The 25003-nt window shown below is 41.5% G+C and overlaps 2 long non-coding RNA genes across 2 annotated transcripts; both read right to left on the minus strand.

Annotated features, from left to right (window-relative positions):
- LOC123594940 lies at positions 1 to 12522 on the minus strand. The gene is made up of 3 exons (XR_006710954.1): positions 12298 to 12522; positions 2480 to 2615; positions 1 to 357 (listed from the first exon to the last, which is right to left on the minus strand). It is a non-coding gene; the product is annotated as an uncharacterized LOC123594940 (long non-coding RNA).
- Positions 12523 to 12670: 148 nt separating this feature from the next.
- Positions 12671 to 15442, minus strand: LOC123594488. Its single transcript, XR_006710755.1, has 3 exons — positions 14924 to 15442; positions 14488 to 14594; positions 12671 to 12936 (listed from the first exon to the last, which is right to left on the minus strand). It is a non-coding gene; the product is annotated as an uncharacterized LOC123594488 (long non-coding RNA).
- Between the last annotated feature and the right edge of the window lie 9561 nt (positions 15443 to 25003).

Raw genomic sequence — 25003 nt, forward strand, 5'->3', positions numbered from 1 at the left:
CATATTTCACTCTCTTTGCAAAAGCTCATGCTTCACAGTACATGCAAGCTTTCAAAACTTACTTTACAATAAGGATTTGTACATTTCATACATGCTAAAATCATGCTGGTGATTTGAATTCATAAAACACGTTTTTGGGTATAAATTTGTATTTCGTGCTTTTTGGAGATGGGACCACACAAAAACCGGATGGTGCCAGTAGTACTGATTTACTTTATCTTTAGAAATACCGACATGACACTAGCTGGTTCATCTTTATGTGTGATATTTACAGGATTGTTAGACTGCTTCGTTCAGTTTATATAAGTAACTAACGCATCGCACAGGTCACCACATACTGCTTCTGTTTGGCCTCATCTGTGGAGGGAGGAAAGAATTATTTTACTCCTAAAAGTCTCTTCAAAGTTGCCATTTCCTCCTCTAGGTCCTACTATTACCCACAATTCCTCACTCCCCATGTATTGCTCAGGCTGCTCTATCTCCCTCACCCTAGCCCTGGCAGTACTCGCAATACTTCCCTGAGGGGATACATAGTGACAGAGAGACAGACATAGAGATAGATAGAGATAGAGACAGAGATACAGATACAGATACAGATACAGACAGACAGACAGATACAAAGTAGAGATAGATACACACACACACACACACACACACACACACACACACACACACACACTGAGAGCACTCTGCTCTAAAGTACTAGAGTAAATGCCTCCGGCCAAGGCTGCTGTTAGAGGGCATATTCGGGGTGCCCGACAGTACCGAGATTTAGTGTTGGGACCTTAGAGAAACAGTGTCGCTCACAGGAAGCTCAAATTAAAGAGTTCAGTGATCAGAGCTGCTCCGTCTCTAACTGAAGTCTGTGGCTTCCTGTCTGGGACTATAAAGGTTGAGAAACACTCTGGGTGGCAGGTGAGGGAGTGGATGAGAGGGAATTAGAGAAGGGTTCTCTGTTGATGGGGCATATCCAGGAAGCTCAGAATACTGTTGAATCATTCCTGAACCAAGAGCTCCACCAAGACCAAGTTGCTTGGGGCACTGCCTCCCCATGCCTGCCACTGACCTGCAAATTCTCTGCATTCCAAAAAGCCAGCCCACACTGCAGAGAACCGACATTAGATTCAGTCCCCACCAACTCTTGGGCTTCCTGCCTCCTCTCTAATACTGTCACCGCCACCATTTCGTCTCCTCCCCTCGTGCCTCCACACTTCCTCCTTCAACACCACAGACACCCATAGAGATTCACTGACATTTAAGAGACTAACAATACAGACACGAATAAGGCACAGTCCTGGACCAGGATGCAAAGTACTCCTGATAAAACAAGAGTGAATTACTTCTGGACAGTTTTTCCTCACCCACGATATTAGTTTCCTATGGCTGCTATAACAAATTTACCAGAAACTTAGTGGCTTAAAACAACACAAATTTATTCTCTTACAGTTCTGAAAGTCAGAAGTCTGACACAGGTTTCACTGGGCTATTCCTGGAGGCTCTAAAAGAGAATCCATTTTCTTGTTCCTTTCAGCTTCTGGAGGCCACTTCTACCGCTTGGCCCATGGCCCCTTTCCACCCTATTTGAAGCCAGCAACAATGCATCTCTCTGTGCCTTTCTTCGAGTCACATCACCTTCTGACACTCTCTCTTCCACCTTTAATGACCCATGTGATTACATTGGGCCCACCAGGATAGTCCAAGATAATCTTCCTATCTTTTTTTAATGTTTATTTTTTTAGAGAAAGAGAGAGAGAGAGACAGGGTGTGAGTGGGGCACGGGCAGAGAGAGAGGGGGACACGGAATTTGAAGCAGGCTCCAGGCTCCTCACTGTCAGCATAGAGCCCAACGCAGGGCTCGAACCCACAAACCATGAGATCATGACCTGAGCCAAAGGTGGACGCTAAATCGAGTGAGCCACCCAGGTGCCCCAGATAATCTCCCTATCTTAATGTGAGCTGATTAGCAATTTTACTTCCATCTGCAGCCTTAATTCTTCTTTGCCATGTGACCTAAGATATTAACACATTCTGGGAAGTTGGCTGGGGACATTTTTGGGAGGACTTGATTCTGCCTATTGCACTCACGAAAAAAAAAAAGCAATATAAATCTAAATAATATAAACACACACACACACACACACACACACACACACACACACCTGAGTTCCACATACATTCCTCCCCACCGCATTGTGTAGCAGCAACCTTACATCCTCCTGCTAATTAAGGGCGATTACCCCTGCCAAGATGGTGACTCCTTGGCCACAGGAATCCAGAGCCCTGGCAGCAGCCATACTTATAGTTCAATGGGCCCCTTGCTGTACCCATTGGCAAGAGTGTGACCCTATGTGGAACAGAACCTCAAACTCCACAGAGCCCAGAGTTGCAGATTCAGGAAGCATAAATTCCCCCAGTAGGTCATTAGAGGTAATAGTAATTGAGGTCACTCCTGCTTCTAGCCTTTGGCTTTCAGACTTACCTATTTTCCCTAAGAGAGGCACAGAGCCATTCAGAGGCCTCTCATTCAGGGCTTGCAGTAGGCAGAATCCCAAGATTCCCACTCCCTGATATCTATGTTTTGTATCCATGTCACTTTTCTTCAGTGTGGGCAGGACCTGTGAATACGATGGATGTCATCATATTGGGTTATGGGATGTCTCATGATTGGGTTATGGTATAAGGTGAACATAAAGGCATTTTGCAGATTTAATTAAGGTCCCAATCAGTGTGACTCTCGGTTAATCAAAAAGAAGAGTATCCTGGCCTAATCAAGTTAGTCCTTAAAAGAGGAACCCAGCCTTCCTCGGTGATAGAGAGTCTCCCACTGGCCTTGAAGAAGCAAGATACCATGAGTTCTACATCTGCAAGAAAATGAATTCTACAAACAACCACTTGAGCTTAGAAGAGGACCCAGAACCTCAGATGAGACCCCAGCCCTGACTGACACCTTGAGTGCAACCATGCTAAGCCAAGACCAAACGCTTCACCACAGAAATTTTGAGATAATAAATGTCTGTTGTGTAAGCTACCACGCTTGTGGTAATCTGTTACTCAGCAATAGAATAATTTTTTAGTGTGACCTTTTTTCCTTCAAATTTTTATTTAAATTCTAGTTAGTTAACATACAGTGCTATATTGATTTCAATACAATTCAGTGGTTCAGCACTTACGTACAACACCCAGAGCTCATCATAACAAGTGCCCTCCTTAACACCCATCACCCATATAGCCACCCCTCATCCACCTCCCTCCATCAACCCTCAGTTTGTGCTCTATCTTTAAGAGTCTCTTACGGGGCACCGGGGTGGCTCAGTCAGTGGATCGTGTCTGACTCTTGATTTCAGCTCAGGTCATGATCTCACAATTCATGAGTTGGAGCCCCATGTCAGGCTCCACGCTGACAGTGCAGAGCCTGCTTGGGATTCTCTCTCGCCCTTTCTCTCTCTACCCCTCTCTCTTTCAAAAACAAATAAATATACATTTAAAAAGAGAATCTCAGGGTGCCTGGGTTGTTCAGTTGGTTGAGCATCCGACTTGGCTCAGAACATGATCTCACGGTTCATGAGTTCAAGCCCTGCGTCGGGCTCTGTGCTGACAGCTCAGAGCCTGGAACCTGCTTGGGATTCTGTGTCTCCCTCTCTCTCTGCCCCTCCCCCTCTCGCTCTCTGTCTCTCTCTCTCAAAAATGAATAAACACTAAATTTTTTTATTTTTTATTAAATTTTTTAATGTTTATTTATTTTTGAGAGAGAGAGAGAACAAACTGATGGTTAATAGAAGGGAGTATTGGGTTAAATACAGGATAGGGATTAAGGAGGGCACTGGTGATGAGCACCAGGTGTTGTGTGGAAGTTTTGAATCACTATATTGTACATCTGAAACTAATATTATATATATGTTAACTAACTGGAATTTAAATAAAAACTTAAAAAAATAATCAACACAGCCGGGGGTACCTGGCTCAGTCGGTTGAACGGCTGACTTTGGCTCAGGTCATGATCTCACAGTTTGTGAGTTCGAGCCCGGCATCAGGTTCTGTGCTGACAGCTCAGAGCCTGGAGCCTGCTTCGAATTCTGTGTCTCCCTCTCTCTCTGCCCCTCCCCTGCTCATGCTCTGTCTCTCTCTCTCTCTCTCTCAAAAATAAATAAACATTAAAAAACAATTTTTTAAAGGGGAGCCTGGGTGGCTCATTTGGTTGGGCAGCCGACTTCGGCCTAGGTCGTGATGTTGCCATTCCTGAGTTCAAGCCCCACATCGGCTAGTGCTGACAGCTCAGAGCCTGGAGCTTTTTTCAGTTTCTGTGACTCCCTCTCTTTCTCTGCCCCTCCCCCACTCACACTCTGCCTCTCTCTCTCTCTCTCTCAAAAATAAGTAAACATTAAAAAAATTTTTTAATTACAAAAAAGTTTAAATACAAAATAATCAATAGAGCCAATATATTAATCTAATGCATTTATTGAGCAACTCCTATATGCCAAGTGCTGTGCTGGGTGCTAAGGCTACAAAGATCAAATAGGTAGGGTTCCTGACCTCAAGGAATTCACCGCCCAGAGAGAAAAAACATAAGTGTAATCAAATGCACTGTGATAATTGCTCCAGTGAATAATGCCCCATAAGGTCTCAGAGGAAGCAGTAAGTAATGCATTCTGCTGAAACGGAATATTGAAGGAGTTTTGGTAAGGTGACAGGATAATGGCCTGGAAAGCCACAGAGAGGAAATGACATGTGAGAGAGTTCTTCCCTTAGAGAAAAAGACACTAAATTATTCAAATTGAATTTTCCAGTTTCATAACTAAACGCCTTATAAAAAGGCTAAGAAAGTTTTCCAAGAAATTAAAGGGGACGATGTTTATCTGTCCTCCTGACTCACATTATCACACATACCTGGCTAATTAACATATATCATTTTTTTTTTGTTTTTTAATTTGTTTTGTTTTTTATTTATTTATTTTCTTTTCAATATATGAAATTTATTGTCAAATTGGTTTCCATACAACACCCAGTGCTCATCCAAAAAGGTGCCCTCCTCAATACCCATCACCCACCCTCCCCTCCCTCCCCCCCCCCCATCAACCCTCAGTTTGTTCTCAGTTTTTAAGAGTCTCTTATGCTTTGGCTCTCTTCCACTCTAACCTCTTTTTTTTTTTTCCTTCCCCTCCCCCATGGGTTTCTGTTACGTTTCTCAGGATCCACAGAAGAGTGAAAACATATGGTATCTGTCTTTCTCTGTATGGCTTATTTCACTTAGCATCACACTCTCCAGTTCCATCCACATTGCTACAAAGGGCCATATTTCATTCTTTCTCACTGCCACGTAGTACTCCATTGTGTATATAAACCACAATTTCTTTATTCATTCATCAGTTGATGGACATTTAGGCTCTTTCCATAATTTGGCTATTGTTGAGAGTGCTGGTATAAACACTGGGGTACAAGTGCCTCTATGCATCAGTACTCCTGTATCCCTTGGGTAAATTCCTAGCAGTGCTATTGCTGGGTCATAGGGTAGATCTATTTTTAATTTTCTGAGGAACCTCCACACTGCTTTCCAGAGCAACTTTTCATGTGCCTGTTGGCCATCCGGATGTCTTCTTTAGAGAAGTGTCTACTCATGTTTTCTGCCCATTTCTTCACTGGGTTATTTGTTTTTCGGGTGTGGAGTTTGGTGAGCTCTTTATAGATTTTGGAGACTAGCCCTTTGTCCGATATGTCATTTGCAAATATCTTTTCCCATTCCGTTGGTTGCCTTTTAGTTTTGTTGGTTGTTTCCTTTGCTGTGCAGAAGCTTTTTATCTTCATAAGGTCCCAGTAATTCATTTTTGCTTTTAATTCCCTTGCCTCTGGGGATGTGTCGAGTAAGAGATTGCTACGGCTGAGGTCAGAGAGGTCTTTTCCTGCTTTCTCCTCTAGGGTTTTGATGGTTTCCTGTCTCACATTCAGGTCCTTTATCCATTTTGAGTTTATTTTTGTGAATGGTGTCAGAAAGTGGTCTAGTTTCAACCTTCTGCATGTTGCTGTCCAGTTCTCCCAGCACCATTTGTTAAAGAGACTGTCTTTTTTCCATTGGATGTTCTTTCCTGCTTTGTCAAAGATTAGTTGGCCATACATTTGTGGGTCTAGTTCTGGGGTTTCTATTCTATTCCATTGGTCTATGTGTCTGTTTTTGGGCCATAACATATATCATTTTAATTAAAGGCACCCATGGAAGCTGGCCAGGTCTCACTGTATCAATGGCCCTGTTGCTCACTTGCAGGCAGGAGAGTTCCCTGAGTGACCAACCCAAATCAATCTTGTGCTAGAGGCAACTAGGGCCATGTGTCCGGAACAGAAGGGAGGTACATAAGCAAGACATCCCTTTCTTGCTGCGTTCTCAGAGGACTTAGGTCCACGCCCTGGGAGAAACGTGTGCCTCTCTCAGGGTAGTTCTGAGCTGAGCCCCAGCTTCCTGAAGGAGGGTCCCAGTTCGCTAACATCAACTTTGCCTCTGGGTAGGCAAACCTCCAAACCATCTCCTCCACATGTCATGTTTGTTCAAGACCCACACACATATCAGGTGCCTTTGCTATGAGAGAAACTCTGCTAACTGCTGGACCCACAAAACTGAAAACAGTCTGGCTTCCTGATTCATTTCACAGATGAGCAAACAGAGGCTCTGAACTTTCTGGTTTCTTTCTCTGGTCTGTTCATGCTATGATCCTTTTGCTAAGTACTTTCCTCTCTGTCTCTCTTTTTTTAATGTGAAATTCATTGTCAAATTGGTATCCATACAACACCCAGTGCTCATCCCAACAGGTGCCCTCCTCAATACCCATCACCCCCCCTCCCCACCCTCCCACTCCCTATCAACCTTCAGTTTATTCTCAGTTTTTAAGAGTCTCTTAAAGTTTGCATCCCTCCCTCTCTAACTTTTTTTTTCCCCTTCCCCTCCCCCATGGTCTTCTGTTAAGTTTCTCAGGATCCACATAAGAGTGAAAACATATGGTATCTGTCTTTCTCTGTATGACTCATTTCACTTAGCATAACACTCTCCAGTTCCATCCACGTTGCTACAAAAGGCCAGATTTCATTCTTTCTCATTACCAAGTAGTATTCCGTTGTGTATATAAACCACAACTCCTTTCTCCATTCATCAGTTAATGGACATTTAGGCTCTTTCCGTAATTTGGCCATTGGTGAAAGTGAGTACTTTCCTCTCTTTATGGATTGGCAGAACCTAACTGAAGTCCTACTTCTTCTAAGAGGATTTCCCGACTCCTGTAGTCATCATTAACTTTTCATTGTTCTAAACTTCTATTTCACTAAGTCTGTATCTGACAATTTATCACTTAATTATACTTTGTTTGTATTCTTTCTTTGATGACTTTGAAGTGTCCATCATGGTACTCCAATGATACAGTAAGCTTTGTAAAGGCAGGAGTCATCTTTTAAATCTCAAGTCTGGGCATATAGTTCATTCTCAAGGTCTAGTTAAGATTTATTGATTGGAAGATGGAAAGCAGCTCTTGAGGGGGTTAGTCATGGAGGGAGAGGAACTCTAAGCAATGTTCACACCTTCAAAGGCTAGTTTAGTCCTAACCCAGGCTTTAAACAACCAGCTAGACTGAGCTTTCAGAATCTTCCATATGAGTATAACATAAGAACAAAAAGATCCACATTATAGATCATATTCAGAGTTCAAATTAAAGATTGGGTCCATCACACTGAAAGAAAGGATGATTTATTATAGGAGAGAACAAAGTCAACCTCAAGATAAATGTCAACCTCAAGAGCTACCCTCCCCAGGATTATAAATTTAATCAATTATCTATGCATAATCTAAACCCTTCAAGATGCTTTTTAAATTAAAAATAACTTTTTTTTCTTATTACTGTAAAGGGTTATTTTCTACTCCCCCCCCCCTCCATCCCCACCCCTATTCCTGGAGTCTGGTGCCTCCTATGAAAGCTTGATTAGCAGAAGAGGACACTTAGTAGGGAAAAAGAAAGCAACTCTTTGTAGCATTATAGTCCCTGAGAGCACAAGAACGTTGGCAGTGAGGAAGGTCTGATTTTTTTTTACAGCTTATCCTCTCTAAGGGAGGACCATGATAAGGGTTTTTTTCTTTTCTTCCCTCTTCTACTGATTCAAGCCCCAGTAAATCCTCAGTCTTTTTCTACCCTCCTAGCCTGTCTCATCCAGAAGGAACTGGATGACTGACACTTACTAAGGAGAGGAAGAGGTCCAAAAGGCTGGGTTTTCCCTAAGGACTGGGAAAATACAACTCCCCTACTTTCTTGTCCTTTCTTGTGCAAGGGCCAGAGTGAACATTTTGGTCTGTGTTGCTCTGTGTCTATATTCTTTTCTCCTGTGACAGCAGAACATCCCCCATGGTACACTAGGTTCTTCTGGAAAGGGAAGGCAAAGCAAAGCAAAGCAAAAGACCCCCATCGTGAGCAGCTTCTTTCCCACCTGCCTATAAGGGACAGAGGCTGATCACATTTTTCTACCCTCCTTTCCGTCCCATAGTCAGCCAGAACCTGCCACATTGCAGGAAGGCATCTGGCTGTGATCTCTTTGGAAGTCCAGAGAACTCATAAGGGAGAAAAGAGTCTCACTAATAGAACCAGAAAAACCTATCCAGAGACTTAAATGTTCGATCTTATTTACTGCTGTGGCTCCTATACCTGGCACAGTGCCGGATACACTGTAATTTAATTATATAATAATATGGATTAGCAGTATGATAGCCACCCATGTATTGACTACTTATCTCGGTGCCTAACATACAGAAAATACATAATAAATATCTGTTCAACTATGAGGGAATACTAGCATGGACAGTATTATTTACTGAGCACTTATCGCTCAGTTATCTTATTTAATCCTCACAAGAACTGTAGGAGATCAGTATTCCCATTTGATAGATAAAGACATTAGGGTTGAGAGATATTAAATATCTTTCCCCCAAAATTAAAATGGGTAGCAAATGATGACTAACAAGCATTTCCCAAATAGCAGTGAGTGGTTATCTTTCTCCACCAGAGGGCGTGGTCTTGTACTCCAGACTTGCCCAGAAAAACATGATATGGGGAGATCTGGGGAAGTAGTCTCATGATTCCTGCCATGTTATAACACCAATCACTGCTAGAATCAGGCAATTCTGCAGAGTCAGGGGAATTGACTGGGAAATGAGAACAAACTGGGAAATGAGAAATCATCTAGAAACCTAGATCATGGGGCCTCAAATCATAATCCTCAAGTTCCCCTCTCATGTGCATATTCAGCATTTATACAGGCCTTCAGCCAATATTTCTCCCTTTCTGATTAGTTTCCCCGTGTGGAAAAAAGGTATTCTACAGTTGTTTTTACTTTGGTAAATTATAAAGTAATGACATATGGTTCTAGCTTAATTGCTAGGTTATCATCAAATGGTCCACCAACATATGGCAAACAAAATGTCCTGAAATTTGTCATTTCAGAATCCTGTCTCTGAATGTTAATTTTCCTAAACTAGGACTCTTTTCTATCTCAAGCCAGAAATAAGGAAACTCTATTTCTACTTCTTTCCACTGTGTTTGACAAAAATAGATTCAGAACCTATTACTATTTCACTGGATCTGAGTATGTCTCATTTATTGGCTAGATCCTTGCATACATATCATCCTTATCCACCCCCTGGTCCTGTCCACCACGACAGCAGTAAGTGATGAAGGGACAGAAGCAAGCATGAAATTCAAAACCTGAATAATAAACGTATAAGCTGGTACTGGCCACAGGGCCCTTATTTTCTGCAACTAGGGTGTACCATCCCCAGTGGCCTGTTCTCAGTATGACATTAACATAAAGATACATTAAGGTCAAAGTCAAGATTAGGAGAAATGACATATCAGGCAAATATTTACAAAAATAAAGTTGCATTTACTGTATTTATTTCATAAAAATGGACTTTAATTTTTTTAATGTTTATCTATTTTTGAGAGAGAGAGACAGCAAATGGAGGAGGGGCAGAGAGCAGAGGAGACAGAGAATCCCAAGCAGGCTCTAGGCTCCAAGCTGTCAGCACACAACCCAACGCAGGGCTCAAACCCACAAACTGTGAGGTCACGACCTGAGCCTAAGTCAGATGCTTAACCAACTGAGCCACCCAGGAGCCCTGGACTTTAAATTTTTAAAACCACTAAATATAAAGAGCCACAAACATGAAAATAGGGAAAATTCACCATGATAATATAAAAATTTGGAACTTGCTTATACCCAGTAGTATAATCTTAGTTCAAAATGGATGGATAAATGAAACACTTCCATATAACCAAAGACACTATATTTTTTAACCAAAGACACTATCAACAAAGAAAAATATCCTAGCCACAGATGTGGTACATGTCTGGAGCAAAAATAACAAAAAGGAGGAGTGAGAAGTTAGAATAATAAATTATATAAAAGGGTTACTAAAAATGAATAAGAAAAAGATAAAGACGCCAATAAAAAATGGACAAGGTCGTGAATTGGCAATTCAAGTAGAAGAAAGAATATATGGCCAAAAAACATCTGAAAAGATCAACATCAAATGAATTAAATTCAAACCATAATAAGATACCATTTCATACCTATCAGGTAAGCAAAAACCAAAGAGTCTGAAAATATTAACTGTTGGTGAGGACAGAGAATGGCAGGCAAGAATTCTCATTCACGGATTAGTAGAAGGTATGAATTGGCATAATCACTCTGAGGAGCAATCTGGCTGTGTTCCATAAAGTTGAACATGCATAAACCCTTTGACACAGCATTCCAGTCCTAGGTAAATACTCTATCATTGCTCTTGTACTCAAGGATATATACAGGACTGTGCATAAGAGCATTGTTTGAAAGGGCAGGAAAAAAAGCAACAATCTAAATGACCATTAAGAGGAAACTTTTTTAAAGCTTAAATCCTGGCAGGAGGAACTTTAACCCCATTAGTTCTTAATACATCACACAAATCACAGTGTTTCAAAGTCAGCACTCCTTTTTTTCAGAGATATTTAGAACCTTACAACTTAATATTTCCTTCTGGTATCCCTTTCACGCAAATGAATAAATTTAAACATTCCAAATGGGAGAAAGATGCACTATTGAGGTATTAACTAGAGAAAGCTGTGTGGCTTTCTGCCTCCCACAGTGGCTCACAGGGTTGAAATGCCTTGTTGAATTTACCATGGTTCAAGTACTGGCCCTCAGATAAGCAGGTCAAAAACACAATTTGTCATTTCACTAAAGGTGAAATATATGTCCCTAATAAGAGTCACATCAACCAAGCGACTGATCGATGAAATAAAAATACCAATTTCTTAATTCATAATGAAATGCGGGACAGTTCGAGGGCCATAATAAATCCAATTATAATCAGAAAATTGACTGGTGAACGTGGAATCTGTTGCATTCAGCTGAGATACCTTCACTGGAACGTAAGCATCATGGGGGCAGACATCTTTGTCTGCTTTTTTTACTGCTATAATTCCAGAGATAAAAACAACACCTGACACGATACAAATCTGTTAAATAAATGAATAAGGAGAGACTGATATATCCATCCCCACAATACTCAAAGATCCATCTCAAGATTCAGCTGCTGGAGTTCTTTCATTGGGGTATTCTTGTTCTAGTACAGTGCCAAGCTGAGTAGTGTCAATTTTGGCCTCTGAGATTCTTCTTTTTCTATACTTCCAGGACCAATCCCAGCAGACACCTTTAGTTACCTACCCTACAGCCATTCCCTTCTAATTCCTTGCTAACAGAATCCCAATATCATTCTGGGACTGCAATGTGCCCAACCTCAAAGAATCACAACTCATCTTGGCCAAACATAGCACCTCTGTTTTAACAGGTAAATACAGATGTTTTAGGCTTTTCCTTTGGTGGTTTCTTACCTGACAGAGGAACGACACTAGTCCTATATTTCCATTTGTCCTAGGTGTTCTTTGTTCCTTTTTCCCTCTTTTCCTCTCTTCCCTTGGATTATTTTTTATGAATCCATTTTATCTCCTCTACTGACAAACGAGCTACACCCTTTTCATTTTTTAGTCGTTGCTCTGAGCTTTACAATATGCATTTTAAACTTACCACAGTCTACCTTTGAATGTTACAGCATTTAACATACAACGTAAGAATCTTTTAATGATATATTTGCATCCTATCTCTGCTGTTGTGTTCATAAATTCTATATCGATAATTATTATAAATCCCCTAATATACTGTTATTATTCTCACTTTAAGCAGTTAATTCTCTTTTAAAGATATTAAAAACAAGAAAAATATCTTTTATATTAGCCAAATATTTACCATATTTACTCTTCATTCCTTTGTGTAAACTCCTGTGTCCATCTGGTATCCTTTTCCTTCAGCCTGAAGAACTTCCCTTAGCATTCCTTGTAGTGCAAATTCACTAGCGATGCATTCTCTTGGCTTTGGCTTAACTGAAATGTCTTTATTTTGCCTTCATCTTTGAAGAACATTTTCACTGGATATAAAATTGGAAGTTGACAGTGTTTTTCTTTTAATGCTTTAAAGATGTTGTTCTGTGGCACCTGGGTGGCTCAGTCAGTTAAGCATCCAACTCTTGCTTTCAGCACAGGTCATGATCTCACAGTTCATGAGTTTGAGTTCCGTGTCGGGCTCCATGCTGACAGTACAGAGCCTGCTTGGGATTCTCCCTCTCTCGCTCTCTGCTCCTCCCACGCAATCTCTTTCTCAAAATAAATAAATAAACTTTAAAAAAATAAAGATGTTCCCAGTATCTTCTGGTTTGCATTGTTTTTGATGACAAACCAGTGATTAGTCTCATCTTAAAGATTTTGTCTTTATCCCTGCTTTTCAGAAATTTGATTGTGTAGTGCCTTGGTGTGGTTTGTGTTTATGTACTTTGGGGTTCACTGGGATTCTTGGACATGTTGAAGAGAATTTTCAATGAATTGGATTAATCTGGAAGTGGAACAAGAGAATGATAGAACCGTACATTGTGTTTCATGGTTACGTGTTGCTGAAGGTAAAGGAAGAGTGCTTAACCACTATTCGCAGCTCTTTTACAGCTTTTTCTTTTTAACCATGGTTTCAGAGACTAGGTACCAAATAGAAAGTCTGGGAAATTGTTCTGTCTGCTGTCTTGCCCAGATTCTAAGCACCATAACTGCATAATTTCCCTCTATCTGGCATAACTATAAAATACCTGTAAAAAGGAGAAAGGAAAAAAGTTGTGTGAATGAATATGTTCCGTATAATGGTCTTTTCCACATTTTCTCCTATATTCGCCAAGCTGCTTCTTTTTTTAAAAATCTCCAGGTGGGGGGCGCCTGGGTGGCGCAGTCGGTTAAGCGTCCGACTTCAGCCAGGTCACGATCTCGCGGTCCGTGAGTTCGAGCCCCGCGTCGGGCTCTGGGCTGATGGCTCAGAGCCTGGAGCCTGTTTCCGATTCTGTGTCTCCCTCTCTCTCTGCCCCTCCCCCGTTCATGCTCTGTCTCTCTCTGTCCCAAAAATAAATAAACGTTGAAAAAAAAAAAATTTACAAAAAAAAAAAAAATCTCCAGGTGGGTTTTACAGTGAAATATTAATCAGGTCATGGATGAGGTCCACTTTTAAAGTGAGGCAGAGTTGTAAATAATTTATCTTAAGTGATGTGTTCTGGACTGGACCTTGTCTACATGATGTCTGGCCAAGCAGATAAAACGCTCTGGGCAGAGTACAATAGGGATTACAATACTGATTACCCAACCTCTGTGATGACTCCTGATTCTGTGATCACCGGGAAGGCCTCATTGGTTGGCAAATGTTAACTGAATCACATCACAGTGATTATTCATGAGGAAGGTCAAAGCTTCATGACAAAGGTCAATGAATAAGAGAATGATCCTGTGTAAGGGCAAGATAAAAATAGGTTTAGAGATAAATCCTTCCCTCTTCTTATTGGACCATTCACAATTATTCTTCCTAATCTAAAAATTGTTATACTCCTTGTATTACCAGCCAGACAGAAAGGAATAAACATTTAGAGGGTACCAACTATATTCTAAGCACTCTATAAAGGGTTTCACAACAGCATTTATTTTTTTTTAATTTTTTTTAACGTTTATTTATTTTTGAGACAGAGAGAGACAGAGCATGAACGGGGGAGGGGCAGAGAGAGAGGGAGACACAGAATCGGAAGCAGGCTCCAGGCTCTGAGCCATCAGCCCAGAACCCGACGCGGGGCTCGAACTCACGGACCACGAGATCGTGACCTGAGCTGAAGTCGGACACTTAACCGACTGAGCCACCCAGGCGCCCCTCACAACAGCATTTAATATTTACAATAGTGAGAGGACAAAACGATCTAACTCCATTTTACAGATAAGCACACTGAGATTCAAGAATGTTGTCCAAAATCACACAGCTGGTAACTGGCAGCACTGGGATTTGCACCTAGGTCTGCCTGGCCTCAAACTTCCTGCTTTTGCTGCCACACAGTACATTCAACCCCACCTCCCAAAAAGTACTTACTGAGCCAACTGCCCTTTGGCTTCATGTCAATAGGCTGGCATTCTCTATGTCACCTGCCTGGATAGGAAAACCCACTCCTCCTGTCAGATTAGGAGTGTGTGCTCTGTCTGTAAGGGAATAACATGAATGCAGGGCTATGGACCATTTTCTTTTTTTTTTTTAAACATGAAATTTATTGTCAAATTGGTTTCCATACAACACCCAGTGCTCATCCCAACAGGTACCCTCCTCAATGCCCATCACCCACCCACCCCCCCTCCATTCCACCCCCCATCAACCCTCAGTTTGTTCTCAGTTTTTAAGAGTCTCTTATATTTTGGCTCCCTCCCTCTCTAACCTCTTTATTTTTTCTTCCCCTCCCCCATGACCATTTTCAAAGTACTGGGATAGCGCTGATCTCAGAAAGCATGGTGATACTGTGATGCCCCAGACTCACTGACAAGATGTTCCGAGGGGAATCCCCCATGAATGCGAAGTTCTGTGGCCTCTGGAATTCTCCTGTGAAGAAGTCTGGATGGGGGCAGCTGCCTGCAGCCTCTTAAGTGGCATGGATCTCCTAGCAAGTTGATTGTGTGCTTGTCTCAGTTGTAGGTGTTTGTGATTCACACAGCAGAGTCCTACTTATCAGTCCTTGGGATGGGCAGGGGTTGGGGGGGGTGGGGGGAGGCGCACAAGGCAGAGACCAGAGACAGAAGGCTTAGGAAGAAGAAGAAACTGAGTAGACTGGAACAAGACCAAGCATTCTTTGCCATAATTAAAACAAAGCATGCGCTAGTGAAACTTAACTTGTGAGAAGTGGACCAAATGTATGGAATGTTTAGAGTTTTCTACCTGGACTCTAGCCTTGGGACAGTATTTAATATACTGTCTGTTTTTAAGTTTTCCATTTTTGCCAGAAGACCTCTGAGGTATAGTAAAAGATCTCTTGACTTAGAATCAGAAGACCTCACTTGTATTTTTGGCTCTGCCACCTTCTAGCTGTGTGACCTTGGACAAGTACTTCACCCTCTATGGGCTTCAGTTTTCTTACCTATTAGATGAGAAATTTGTACTAGTGAATCACTACCATTCTATGCTTCTATGATGACAGAAATCTCAACAATAGAGGTTGGGGGCTTTGAAGAAAAAAAAACTCTTAACCCTTACTATTCCAGATTATATTCATCCATGCTAGCTTTATTTAAATGGCTGATTTCAGGGGCATCTGGGTGGCTCAGTGAGTTAAGCGTCCAACTTCAGCTCAGCTCATGATTGCATGGCTTGTGAGTTTGAGCCCCGTGTCGGGCTCTGTGCTGACAGCTCAGATCCTGGAGCCTGCTTCGAATTCTGTGTCTCCCTCTCTCTCTCTGCCCCTCCCCCACTTGCGCGCGCTCTCTCTCTCTCTCTCTCTCTCTCTCTCTCAAAAACAGATAAACATTAAAAAAGGCTTTTTTAATAAAATAAAATAAAATAAAATAAAATAAATGGCTGATTTCATTCCCAGTTTTCCCTGACGGGGTGGCTCAGTCGATTAAGTGTCCAACTTCAGCTCAGGTCATTATCTCGCGGTTCGTGGGTTCCAGCTCCGCATCAGGCTCTGTGCTGACAGCTCGGAGCCTGGAGCCTGCTTTGGATTCTGTGTCTCCCTCTCTCTCTGCCCCTCCCTTGCTTGTGCTCTCTCTGCCTCTCTCAAAATAAATAAACATTTTTAAAAGATGTTTTTTCTGGGGCGCCTGGGTGGCGCAGTCGGTTAAGCATCCGACTTCAGCCAGGTCATGATCTCGCGGTCCGTGAGTTCGAGCCCCCGTCAGGCTCTGGGCTGATGGCTCAGAGCCTGGAGCCTGTTTCCGATTCTGTGTCTCCCTCTCTCTCTGCCCCTCCCCCGTTCATGCTCTGTCTCTCTCTGTCTCAAAAATGAATAAATGTTAAAAAAAAAAAAAAAAGATGTTTTTTCTTTTTTTTTTTTTTTTTTTTGAGTATAGCTAACACACAATGTTACATTAGTTTCAGGTGCACAACTTAATGATTTGACAGGTTTATACATGGTGCTATTTTCACCACAACGTAGCTACCACCTGTCCCATTACATCGCTATTACAATATCATCCACTGTATCCTTATGCTGTGACTTACTCATTCCATAACTGGAAGCCCGTATCTTCTATTCCCCTTCACCCATTTTGCCCAATCTCCCACACCCTTTCTGGCAACCATCAGTTTGTTCTTTGTATTTATAGGTTCAATTCTGCTTTTTGTTTGTTTTTTTTAGATTCCACTTATGAGTGAAATCATATAGTATTTGTCTTTCTTAGTCTCACTTATTTCATGTAGCAAAATACCTTCTAGGTCCATGCATGTTATCTCAAATGGCATGATCTCATCCCCTATTTCAATTTTAATTTGAGTATAGTTAACATATAGTGTTATATTAGTTTCAGGTGTACTATATATATATATATATATATATATATATATATATATATATATATAGTGTTCTCTATTTTCATTAGTCTTTTTTTAAAATTTATATCCAAATTAGTTAGCATATAGTGCAACAATGATTTCAGGAGTACATTTAAAAATGTTTAATAGGGGCGCCTGGGTGGCACAGTCGGTTAAGCGTCCGACTTCAGCCAGGTCATGATCTCGCGGTCCGTGAGTTCAAGCCCCGCATCAGGCTCTGGGCTGATGGCTCAGAGCCTGGAGCCTGTTTCCGATTCTGTGTCTCCCTCTCTCTCTGCCCCTCCCCCGTTCATGCTCTGTCTCTCTCTGTCCCAAAAAAATAAATAAAAAATGTTGAAAAAAAAATAAAATAAATAAATGAATAAATAAAATAAAAATGTTTAATAAAAAACAAAAAGACTAAATGAAATCAGAGGCACCTGGGTGGCTCAGTCGGTTAAACGTCCAACTCTTGATTTCGGCTCAGGTCATGATTTCACGGTTCGTGAGTTCGAGCCCCTGCGTCTGGCTCTGCATTGACAGCGCGGAGCCTGCTTGGGATTCTCTCTCTCCCTGTCTCTCTGCTCCTCCCCTGCTCATGCTCTCTCTCTCAAAATAAATAAACAAACATTACAAAAAAAGACTAAAGGAAATCACATCTGTAAAATGCCAAGCCAGGCATGCCACTCATAATAGGCACTAAGAAATGCTAGCTGCAGATCTCATTTCTTCCTCTCCTGTAGCACCCTTCTATAATTGATCTTTTAAGGAGACCTTAAAATGTATTACAGTTCTCCCAATCCTATGGTTCTGGGTCCCCCTTTGATCTTCTTGCACCCCTTCTCCTACCTCCATCATCTCTTCAAAAGGAATGATTCACCACCTTCTCCTCCACCTCCGGAATAAGTCCTAAGGTAATAACCTTTGTTGTCCCCAGCCCCAGCAGAACATGCCCAACATCCACTCACATCAGGGCTCTAATGTGGGTCTGTTCCTTGCTCCTCGGGTCACACAGAGGCTGCTTGGGTGGAGTTCATGCCCTTGCTTTTCCTTCTTTGAAGTATCCTCTATTTTCTGGATTCACAGTTAACATTTAATTGCCAGTTTGTGAATGGTACAAAGATTGGTAAGCTGGATTTTGAACTATAAAATCTATTACATGTACCCAGGGGCCACAGGGAAAAGAGGGGGTGTCTAAAACTTTGTGCACTAACAGGCAATTATTTCCTATGATCTTCTTATTGAGTAACCTCCATACCTAGATTCAAAGAGCTGAAACTTTGGGAGGCCTAAGGATGGCTGACTGTACTTTGCAAGTTTCCTAAGTATTTATGAGGAGTTAGAGCCTCAACCCCTCAGCTGAGTGGTGGGCAGTCATCTTCCCTTGGACAGGACTCCAGAAGGGGAGAGAGGGAGGGCTGCCTCAAGGAGGTAGGTCACACTGGACGAGCGACAAACCGTGTATCTGCCCCGTCAGTTCTGATTGTTCCTGTCACTTTTCTCTAGGAGGCTGGATCCCTTCCACCCATAACTAGAACCTGTAATGTTTAACTGTAAGCCCGTGGACAGCAGAGACCATGCCACATTTATTTCATAATCCCCAAGCACAACGCTTGGCAAGAAACAGACCTTAAAAAATGTTTGTTAAATGTTAAATAAAAAATAGGCTTTTACTGACCTTTGCATGCAGACAGACCTTAAGGTGGCCCCCATGATCCTGCCTCCTGGTGTTTACGCCTTCGTGTGATCCTCTCCACGTGTATATTGCTAGGACCTGTGACTTGCTTTTAATCAAGAGAATGTGGTTAGGGCGATAAGATGTCACTCCCATGATTATGTTACATTATGTAAAACCCTCTCTTGCCAGGCAACAAAAGCAAAAATAGACAAATGGGACTACATCAAACTTAAAAATATCTGTATGTCAGAGGAAACAACAAGCAGAGTGAAAAGGCAAGCTAAGGAATGGGAGAAAATATCTGCAAATCATATCTTTGATAAAACGTTAATATCCAGAATACAGAAAGAACTCCTACAGCTCAACAATTAAAAACAAATAACCTGGGGCACCTGGGTGGCTCAGTTAGTTGAACGTCTGACTCTCGGTTTCAACTGGGGTCATGACCTCATGGTTCATGAGATCAAGCCCCGCGCCAACAGTGCAGAGCCCGCTTGGGATTCTCTCGTGCTGTCTCTCTCCCTCTCAAAATAAATAAAATAAACATTTTTTTTAATTAAAAATTAAAAAAAAAAATAACCTGGTTTAAAAGTGGCCAAAGAGGGGCGCCTGGGTGTCTCAGTCGGTTAAGTGTCCGACTTCAGCTCAGGTCACGATCTCGCGGTCCACGAGTTCGAGCCCCGCGTCGGGTTCTGGGCTGACGGCTCAGAGCCTGGAGCCTGCTTCCGATTCTGTGTCTCCCTCTCTCTCTACCCCTCCCCCGTTCATGCTGTGTCTCTCTCTGTCTCAAAAATAAATAAACATTAAAAAAAATTTTTTTAATAAAAAAAATAAAAAATAAAAGTGGCCAAAGAACTTAAATGCACATTCCTCCACTGAAAATATACAGATGGCCCACAAGCATATAAAAAGATGCCCAACATCACTAATCATCAGAGAACTGCAAATCAAAACCACAGAGAGCTATCAGCTCACACCTGTTAGGATGAGCACTATCCAAAACAAACAAACATACAAACAAACAAACAAACACAAAACCCAGAAGATAACAAGCGCTGGTGCAGATGTGGAGAAAAGAAAACCGTTGTGCACTGTTGGTGGGAATGTAAAATGGTACAGCCTCTATGGAAAACATGGACAGGTTCCTCAAAAACTAAAAATAGAGGGGAGCCTGGGTGGCTCAGTCGGTTAAGCGTCCGACTTCGGCTCAGGTCATGATCTCGCGGTCCACGAGTTTGAGCCCCGCGTCGGGCTCTGTGCTGACAGCTCAGAGCCCGGAGCCTGTTTCAGATTCTGTGTCTCCCTCTCTCTGACCCTCCCCCGTTCATGCTCTGTCTCTCTCTCTGTCTCAAAAATAAATAAACGTTAAAAATAAAAAATTTTAAAAAAAAACTAAAAATAGAAATACCATATAATCTAGCAATCCCATTTCTGGGTAAAGATCGTAAAGAGTTGAAAACAGGGTCTTGAAAAGACATTTGCACACCTATGCTCAGTGTGCCATTTTTCAGAAGAGCCAAGAAGTGGAAGCAACCTAAGTGTCAAGAAGTGTGGTACAAGATATGATTTCACTCATATGTGGAATTTAAGAAACAAAAGAAATGAGCAAAGGGGAAAAAGAGAGATAGAGGCAAACCAAGAAACAGACTCTTAACTATAGAGGACAAACTGATGGTTACCAGAGGAGAGGTGGGTGGGGGGATGGGTAAAATAGGTGATGGGGATTCAGGAGGGCACTTGTGATGAGCAGCACGTGATGTACGGAAGTGCTGAATCACTATATTGCATCCATGAAACTAATAGAACACTGTACGTCAACTGGAATTTAAATAAAAACTTAAAAAAATAAAATTTGTGAAACTTTGCATGTAAAAAAAGAAATGTGGTATATACACACAATGGAATATCATTCAACTTTTTAAAAGAAGGAAGTTTTATCATTGGCTACAACATGGATAAACCTTGAGGACATTATGCTAAGTGAAATAAGCCAGTCACAAAAAGACAGTGTACGATTCACTTATATGAGGCATCTAAAGTAAACTTATAGAGTCAGAAAGCAGAATGGTAGTTACCAGGCGCTAGGAGAAGGGGGAAATGAGGAGGTGTTCAATGGGTGTAGAGTTTCAGTTTTGCAAAAGGAAACATTTCTAGAGGTTTGTCATACAATATGCACATAGTTAACACTACTGTACTGTAAAAATGATTAAAAATAGTTAAGATGATAAAATTAATGTTATGTGGGGGTTTTTTCACAATTAAAAAACACTATCTTATAGCAGACTATTCTATAGACTCTCCTTTCTGGCTTGATGAAGTAAGCAGCCATACTGGATAAGCCCACGTGATAAGAAACTGCAGGCAGCTTCTAGAAACCACAGGTGGCCTCAACTGACAGCCAGTAAGAAGTCAAAGTCCCCAGTCAAGGAAATGAATTCTACCGGTGCCTACAACCTGAGCTCACAGGTGGATTCTTCTTTGGCCATACTCCCACATGAGAATGCAGCCTGGCTGACGCCTTAATCAAAGGAACCAGCTAAGGCACGCCTGGACTCCCAACCTACAGAAACTGCAATCATAAATGTATATAACATAAACCAGTATGTCTGTGGTCATTTGTTATGTGGCGATAGATAACTGATACAAAAGGGGCGGTATAAAACAACTTGCTTCCAAATAACTGTCTTGCTATTGTGGAACCTTGAAATAAAAAGTGTTCATGGTGGACAGCAATGGCCCTTGAGCCAACAGCACCAGTCTTAAGTCATAAACATTCAGAGAGTTGGAATGTGTCCAAGTCTTTGCCTAAAGGTCACTCAGCCTCCACATCTGGTTTCCAAGAGGCAATTTCTGCAGATTTAACACAATTGCCAATGCGCTGGCCTTCTCACAAAGACCACCAGACAAAAACCAAAACGAAAACAAAGATGACCAGACAGGGGAAAAAAAAGGAGTTATGTCACATGTCTTAAAGTTCAACCCCAGGGATTTCAAGTATGATCATACCTAATTCTGCATGTTCCCACACAGTATCTACCTCTCCCAACCCCCCCTCTTTGGCTGAGGAGCTTCTTATCCCCACTTTTTTCTGAAGTGAATGGAATGGAGACTTTCTAACCATTCGGCCCCCTTTTTCCTTACAAGTGTGCAAAGTAGTAGTACCTGGGGTGGGGGTCGGGGTGGGGGTGTGAGGTGGTCAAAAGCAGGCAACAGAGATGATTGGGAGCATACAGGCCATTCCACCTGTGGCTATGCAGAGCCAGAAACTCAAATGGGGTCAGTCTTTCCCAGGCAGGTCAAAGTCATTGTCTCAGACCTCCACATCTTCTCAGATGTGCCAGAAGAAAGGGAAGGACTTTCTTGGCATCACTGAGAAAAGACACTGGTTGGCATGGCTTGGATCACAATATTGACAAAGCAGATGGCATGCTCTGATTGGGAGCCTCCTCCCCCCTCACCAAGGAGAACCATCTTTTGGGGCTTAGGGGGGAAATAATTATTCAAAAACAAAAAATGATTTTCTGAGAAACAAATAGATGTCCATTACAAGCACCGATCTTCCCTCTTTTTCAGTATATTTCAGACTGTACCACAAGGTTCTAGTTCCTGTCAGACCTGTGCTCCCTGTGCTGAGCAGTGAATTCCCCTTTTGCCTAAACTAGTTAGAATCAGGTACTTGCAGACAAGAGTCCTGATTAATACCTTACTTATTACTGACCAGCCTCTTAACTGCAGCCTAAAGCAACGTAATACTTTATATTTACAAAGAGAAGTCTTACACTTTTGATGGTCCACCCCTAAAGATGGAACAGCTTTCCAGGCCCTAAAGGATAATTTCACAAATAAAAAAAAAAAAGGATAGAAAAATAAAAGAAAACCTTGGCCCAAAACAAGGTGTTTTCCTGGGGCTAGTTGTTTTTATTGATCATACCCATAAAGTTTTGCCCACATGTAGCAAGAAAACCCCCTCTGGAGAAGACCCAAACTCTAGTCTATACCAAGTATTATAACCTGTGGAATACAGATGTCAGATGTTATCAAAATTTAGATAAGTTTAGCTAGAGCAAGCCCATCTGCGGAGTCATCTCAAATTATACTTTCATGTAATGAGGACCTGAATTTGGAGTGTTTGTCTGGCTTCAGATCAACAAAATGACATCTCTGCTTAGTTGGTAATTTCACTTCTAGGAATCTTCCTAAGGAAACAATCAGAAACCTGGGCTGAACCTGGATGGAAAGATGTTCATCAATGCATTATTTATGAGTGAAAAAAATCTAAATCTTCAACAAGAGAATGGTAAAATAAACTGCACAGAATGGAATTCTAAGAAGCCTTCATATTTTTAAAAAAATTAAATATACTTAATGAGATGGAAAAATATACTACAAATGTTAATAGTAATAAAGCTAACAGTCCAGGTGCTATGCTGAGCACTTTTTATGCATTACCTCATTTAATCCTCACAACAACTAACCATATTAAGGATATTCTTATTATTTACTCATTACAGACAAAAAAAAAAAATGGTGACTTAACCAGGTTAAGTAAATGACATGACCACACAGATGGGGAATTGAATTCCAAAGCCGTAGTAGCTAAGGAGACAATACACTATGCTGAAGGATAGGAATTATACATATAGGATACCAATTTGTTGTTATTACACACACACACACACACCCCACACACACACACAGTAATTTTTTTAATATTTTGAAAGGTACAGCAAAAAAGCACAGACCAGTCAGAACGGACACTACAACCAATCCGAATGGAAGCTAGATGTAAAGAACCAAAACGACCATCTAGTTTCAGTTAGCCTTTGCTGTATAACAAAGCACTCTGATGTTTAGTGGCTTAAAAAAAACCATTTTATTCGCTCATGATTCTTCAGGTTAATAACATGGCCTGGGATCAGCTAGGCTGTTCTTCTGTTGGTCTCACCTAGGGTCACTGGTACAACCACAATCACCTGAGAGCTCAAGTGTGATTAGATGACCTAAGATGGCCTCACTTATGTATCTTGCAGTTGGTGCTGGCTACCAGCTGGACCCCTGTCTTCATGAGGTCTTTCCTCCTCAAGAAGGCTAGCTAGCTCAAGCTTCCTCATATGGCAGTAGCAGTGTCCCAGGAGAGCATGAGCAGAAGTTTTAGGATCTTTTGAGGTCTTGTTTACAAGTTGTATATCACCACTTCTACTGCATTCTATTGGTCAAGGCAAGTCACAAAGCCAGTCCAGATCCAAGGAGTGGGGAAACAGACTCTACCTCTTGACGGGAGGAGCTGAAATGAATTTGCGGCCATTTTAAATCTACTACACTGTATATACCAACTGAGTATCAGTCCTGCGTGTACATGTACATAGACAAAAAGACTGGAAGAAAACCAACCTACGAACAGGATTTTTATTAACTTTTTGTAACTCTGCCATTCTCCAATTTTCTTAATCAGTGTGTACTACTTCTATAAACAGAAGAAAACCATGACACTTTCCATAATAGTTCAATAGGGCAGGTTGGACAGCTTCATTCACTCTGGCATGGAAATCAACATAATTCCTTCATTCCTAGCTCTATCACTTCCTAGTTTTGGCAACTGTGTAACCCTCTGAGCCTCCAGTTTTCTCAGTTGTAAAGATGGATGCAGCTAACATTACCCATTTCACAACACACTGTAAAGATCAAATGAGACAATGAATGTAAAACACCCACAACGTGCCTTGGTGGTTTCCCTTCCTCCTACTCTACCCATACTAAGACCTCCTTAGTTTTATAGGAATTCTCTTTCTCACAAAACTTAAATTCTGCTGTAGTAAACTACACACACACACACACAACTCTAAAAGTAAACTGCATGCCCTGAGGGCTGGTTTCAAAACTGAATCTTCCTTTATAACTCCCAAGTACCTAGCACAAAACACAATAAGTCTTGTTGATTTGTTGACTCATTAACCAAATCAAAATTTTCCAGGTAATCCCTCTTTATGCAGTTTTAAACATAAACTGACTGGGTGGCTCAGTCAGTTAGGTGGCTGACTTCAGCTCAGGTCATGATCCCACGGTTTGTGGGTTCAAACCCCACAATAAAGATAAATAAACATTAAAAATAAATAAATAAATATAAATTCCAGGATCAAGAGTAATGTTAGTCATCCATTGTATCTATTCCTGACAATGGAAAAGCCTAACTTGGTTCACCGCCAAAAGAAAATTCAAATTTCTTAGGGTTCTAAGCTTCTACATTTGCACAATCACAATGAGGTTTTTTTTTTTTTCTGTAGCCATCTGCTTTTCAGGATAGGCTCTTCTTGGGGGTGCCTGACTCACTCAGTTGGTGGAGCTGGCAACTCTTGATCCCGGGGTTGTGAGGTCAATTCCCATGTTGGGTGGAGAGACTACTTAAAAAATAAAATCTTT

Source organism: Leopardus geoffroyi, chromosome X, assembly GCF_018350155.1.
Source record: "Leopardus geoffroyi isolate Oge1 chromosome X, O.geoffroyi_Oge1_pat1.0, whole genome shotgun sequence".
Taxonomy (NCBI): domain Eukaryota; kingdom Metazoa; phylum Chordata; class Mammalia; order Carnivora; family Felidae; genus Leopardus; species Leopardus geoffroyi.